Consider the following 6,000-nt stretch of genomic DNA (forward strand, 5'->3'; position numbering starts at 1 on the left):
CCGCCATCTGCTACCTTTGCTGGCTGGGGACCCCAACCCCTGCCAGTAGAGGTCCTCTTCTTCCCGTGCAAGGCTTCGTTCTGTTTCTGTGAGTCTTACGTCCTGCACGTATAACGTGCAGCAGAACGAAGCCTTGCGCCGGAAGAAGAGGACCTCGGCTGGCAGGTGTTGGGGTCCTCCACCAGCAAAGGTAGGTGACGGCGGGGGGGGGAGGGTTGGCAGCGGGAGGGGGGATCGAGAGGGTCATCAGCAGGGGGTCCAGGGCCAAATCTACGGGGGCCCAGGCCCCCGTGGCCCCACATAGCTACGCCACTGTGCAGAATGAATTGAACCTGCTTCCCCAGGATCTTATGCTGGCTGATCTGCAAGGCTTCATTCTGTTTCTGTGAGTCTGACGTCCTGCACGTACAACGTACAGGACGTCAGACTCACAGAAACAGAACGAAGCCTTGCGCCGGAAGAAGAGGACCTCGGCTGGCGGGGGTTGGGGTCCCCCGCCAGCAAAGGTAGGCGATGGCGGCGGGGGGGGGGAGGGTTGGTGGCGGGAGGGGGGGTCGAGAGGGTTGTCGGCAGGGGAGTCACAGTTGGTGCTGCCGGCGGCAGGGGGAGGGGGGTTGGCGGCACCAGGTGGGGGGCTAAAATGTGCCCCCTCACCTCGGGCTCTGGACCCCCCTGCCGCCGAAGTCTGACTACGCCCCTGGTCCACACCCCAGCGACAAGTTCACCTCCTGCATTTGCGTACTATAGCGTTGTCACATGCTCTTGCAGAATAAAGCATAGGGCTTTCATGTGAGTAAATACTACTTCTTGCCATACATACATGTGCATGACGGTGTCTAACCTCAGATGCCTAGTTATAGGACTGTCCTTCACACCACTGTTTTCTCTAAGCTGAGCGGGAGTCATCCAACTACAGTCCTGCCAGTGGGTGGCGCTGTTTCACTATCACATTTTCAATAGTAAAGGACAGACAAGCTCGGCAGGACTCCAGAGAACCTGTCTGTCTCTAGTGAGTGAAAACATAATATTTATTTATTTATTTATTTATTTGTTGCATTTGTATCCCACATTTTCCCACCTATTTGCAAGCTCAATGTGGCTTACATTGTTCCGTCATGGCAATCGCCATTCCAGAGTGAGAGATGTAAGTGGTATTACATGAATAACAATATAAAATTAAGCAAACAGGTATAAAGAGATCACATTCGGACTAGTAGATATAGTGGTAATGCGTTAAAGTTCATATGAAGGATCGTTGCGGGATGCCTTGTTGAAGAGGCAGGTTTTCAGTGATTTCCGAAAGTGGTAATGCATTCCATAGCTGCGTGCCTACGTAGGAAAAGCTGGATGCATGTGTTAATTTGTATTTTAGTCCATTGCAGCTGGGGAAAATGGAGATTTAGGAATGTGCGTGCTGATCTTTCTGTATTCCTGGGTGGCAAGTCTATGAGGTCTTCACCGGGGCATCACCGTAAATGATTTTATGAACCAAGGTGCAGACCTTGAATGTAATACGTAATATTGAAACAGCGCCCCCACAGGCAGAAGTACAGTTGGAGGACTCCTGCTCAGCTTAGAAAGAACAGTGCTTCACACGCAGCCGTTTTGCATTCTTCACGGTGGCTGTGGTTCCCTCCCCATTCAAGGGCTGTGAATGCCACTTCTGCAGTAATCCCAGTCCCTACTAGACTAAGGAGCAGAGGTCAAGTCCAAGAATCAAACTCAGTTTTTATGCAATGCGGTGCAGGTTGCTACTACGGACCAGGCCATTGTTTTAATCAGCTGAATGAGCATTCAGAATGGAAATACTTTCTAGAATGTTCCAGCCACTGCTACAGCAATGAGTTATAAAAGCTAGTTACTCAGGAACATAAGCAGAAATACAGGGGCTGATATTCAGATCGTGGGAGTTAACCGGGCTAACTCATGCGTTCACTGCTAAACCTGGATATTTAATGCCAGGCTGTTTCCGGTGACAGGCATTGAATATTCTGTTTATTTTTGGCCAGTTCAAAGATAAGCAGCCATGTTGATATTCATATTTAGCCAGTTATCTTCGAACTGGCCAAAGACATCCCCACATTCATGCAGCCAAATATAGCCGCTAAAGTGAAACTGAAAATCAGCAGATAGCCAGTTATGTCGGCCGATAGAACCGGCTATCTACTAGCCGCTAACCGGTGATATTCAGCAAGAGGGATCGTCTTCGCTCCAATTCTACTGAGCGATCAAGTATATTTCATCGGCATTTAACGGGAGTAAGTTCCATTGTTTATTAGATGTCACATTTTTTGACCCCTGACGTAGGCGCTTAGTGCCGAAACATGGCTCGTGTCAGGTCACCAAGGGAAGAATTGATGTTCAAGTTCATATCATTAAAGAAATTGTGTCCCGACTGTGAAGGCTCCTGGTGGTGCTTCTTTTTGTTATTTGGACTCAAAAAACAGCGCCAACAAATCCGTCGCTGAGCATTGTTCTATAGATGGCAGCAGGGGCGTAGCCAGACGTTGGCGGGAGGGGGGTCCAGAGCCTGAGGTGAGGGGGCACATTTTAGCCCCCCCTGGCACCACCGACCCCCCTCCGCCATTGCCGAATCGCCGTGCCACCAACTTTGACCCCCCCCTGCCAACGATCCTCTCGACTCCCCCTCCCGCTGCCAACCCACCATTGCCTATCTTTGCTGGCGGGGGACCCCAACCCCTGCCAGCCGAGGTTCTCTTCTTCCCAATCCCGCGCAAGGCTTCGTTCTAGTCTGACGTCCTGCACATTGTACTTGCAGGACGTCAGACTCACAGAAACAAAATGAAGCCTTGCGCCGGAAGAAGAGGACCTCGCTGGCTGATCTGCAAGGCTTCATTCTGTTTCTGTGAGTCTGACGTCCTGCACGTTGTAACTTTGCTGGCAGGGGACCCCAACCTCCGCAAGCCGAGGTCCTCTTCTTCCGGCGCAGGGCTTTGTTCTGTTTCTGTGAGTCTGACATCCTGCACATACAACATGCAGGATGTCAGACTAGAACGAAGCCTTGCGCGGGATTGGGAAGAAGAGGACCTCGGCTGGCGGGGGTTGGGGTCCCCCGCCAGCAAAGGTAGGCGACGGCGGGTTGGCGGCAGGAGGAGGGGTCGAGAGGGTTGTTCGCAGGGGGGTCCAGGGGCAAATGTACGGGGGCCCAGACCCCCATGGCCCCACGTAGCTACGCCCCTGAATGGCAGTCTGAGTTGGGCTCTGTTTATAGGGCAGCGCTTAGAGACGATTTCCACGCCAAACAATGGGTGTGAGGATTTACAACAAACGAAATTTAGATGTAGATCCCTGGTACTCAGTACTGTTGCCCAGATTTTAGTGAATACCCCTTACTCGCTCATGCCTCTCCCAAGGCCGTGCCCCCTTTTGAGTTGAGCGCTATAATATCTGCATGTTGATCTTTACAGAATAGCTCTTAGCTAGATGCATATGCAAATCCAAATTGTTGCCAATTAATGACATTAATTGATTGTTAACACCCAATTATTGGTGTTAATTGGCTCATTAGCTATTTCAGTTGCGCACGCATCTCAGAAATGTATGTTCCATTTATAGAATCCAGAAAGGGCAAATATTTTCTTGCAAGGGGAATGCGTGCAAACCACGATTTGATCATATAAGAAGCCGTAATGTGTCATCAAGTCCTGAAATGTCTTTTGGGTGGTTATCTGTGACCCACTTGTCATCATCTGACTATTAAGGGAGCTTGCTCACTGGATGGTGCTGAGGAAGGACGTTAAGTTCCTCGGGCAAGACAGGTTACCAAGCTAGCTGTGTGTCTGGGTGCTTTCTCTGCACGACCCTATTATAATCTCTCGTGTAGAATGCTCCTTGCCGAGTGCTAATTTAGAAAGATGCAGTAATGTACTCGGCAGCGAGTGAGACACACACACAGCATTACAGAACAACTCAATTTGTTACTTCACTGCAAAATAAATTACTCATAGCTTAGATAATGCATATCTCCAGAGCTCCTCTGTTTATTACTCCATTTCTCTGAGTCTATTTAGTTCAAATTCTTTCTTTTCTGATTAAACAAACAAAACAAATATATGACGAAGACTAAGAACTATCACTGTTTCAGCATTCTGTGAAGGCTCATCCATCCCTGTAGGATTACAAGTACATAAGTGTTGCCAGACTGGGATTTTACTTATTTGTTACATTTGTATCCCACATTTTCCCACGTATCTGCAGGCTTACATAGTACCGTAGAGGCGATCGCCAATACCGGTATGAACAAATACAGAGTGAGGTTATGGTAGAGTGAAGATCATGTGTGATAGACACATTGGGAATCATAAGGAGGAAGAGTTAATAGACCAAAGGTCCATCAAGCCCAGCATCATGCTTCCAACAGTGGCCAATCCAGGTCACAAGTACCTGGCAGAAACCCAAAGAGTAGCAACATTCCATGAAGAACCCCAAAGAGTAGCAAGATTCTAGAATTCTAAAGAATAACAAGATTCCATGCAGAATTTCAAAGTGTAGCAACATTCCATTTAGAACCCCAAAGAGTAGCAAGTTTCCATTCAGAATTCCAAGTACATAAGTACATCTGTTGCCATACTGGGACAGACCAAAGGTCCATCAAGCCCAGCATCATGCTTCCAACAGTGGCCAATCCAGGTCACAAGTACCTGGCAGAAACCCAAAGAGCAGCAACATTCCATGTAGAACCCCCAAAGAGTAGCAAGATTCCAGAATTCTAAAGAATAACAAGATTCCAAACAGAATTTCAAAATGTAGCAACATTCCATGTAGAACCCCAAAGAGTAGCAAGATTCCATTCAGAATCCCAAGTATATAAGTGTTGCCATTATGGGACAGACCAAAGGTCCATCAAGCCCAGCATCCTGTTTCCAACAGTGGCCAATCCAGGTCACAAGTACCTGACAGAAACCCAAAGAGTAGCAACATTCCATGTAGAACCCCCAAAGAGTAGCAAGATTCCGTTCAGAATCCCAAGTACATAAGTTCATCAAGCCCAGCATCCTGTTTCCAACAGTGGCCAATCCAGGTCACAATTAACTGGCAGAAACCCAAAGAGTAGCAACATTCCATGTAGAACCCCAAAGAGTAGCAAGATTCCATTCAGAATCCCAAGTATATAAGTGTTGCCATTATGGGACAGACCAAAGGTCCATCAAGCCCAGCATCCTGTTTCCAACAGTGGCCAATTCAGGTCACAAGTACCTGGCAGAAACCCAAACAATAGCAACATTCCATGTAGAACCCCCAAAGAGTAGCAAGATTCTAGAATTCTAAAGAATAACAAGATTCCATACAGATTTCAAAGTGTAGCAACATTCCATGTAGAACCCCAAAGAGTAGCAAGATTCCGTTCAGAATCCCAAGTACATAAGTTCATCAAGCCCAGCATCCTGTTTCCAACAGTGGCCAATCCAGGTCACAATTAACTGGCAGAAACCCAAAGAGTAGCAACATTCCATGTAGAACCCCAAAGAGTAGCAAGATTCCATTCAGAATCCCAAGTATATAAGTGTTGCCATTATGGGACAGACCAAAGGTCCATCAAGCCCAGCATCCTGTTTCCAACAGTGGCCAATTCAGGTCACAAGTACCTGGCAGAAACCCAAACAATAGCAACATTCCATGTAGAACCCCCAAAGAGTAGCAAGATTCTAGAATTCTAAAGAATAACAAGATTCCATACAGATTTCAAAGTGTAGCAACATTCCATGTAGAACCCCAAAGAGTAGCAAGATTCCGTTCAGAATCCCAAGTACATAAGTTCATCAAGCCCAGCATCCTGTTTCCAACAGTGGCCAATCCAGGTCACAAGTACCTGGCAGAAACCCAAAGAGTAGCAACATTCCATGTAGAACCCCCAAAGAGTAGCAAGATTCTAGAATTCTAAAGAATAACAAGATTCCAAACAGAATTTCAAAATGTAGCAACATTCCGTGTAGAACCCCAAAGAGTAGCAAGATTCCATTCAGAATCCCAAGTACATAA

The sequence above is a fragment of the Microcaecilia unicolor genome, chromosome 2 (assembly GCF_901765095.1).
Source record: "Microcaecilia unicolor chromosome 2, aMicUni1.1, whole genome shotgun sequence".
Taxonomy (NCBI): Eukaryota; Metazoa; Chordata; class Amphibia; order Gymnophiona; family Siphonopidae; genus Microcaecilia; species Microcaecilia unicolor.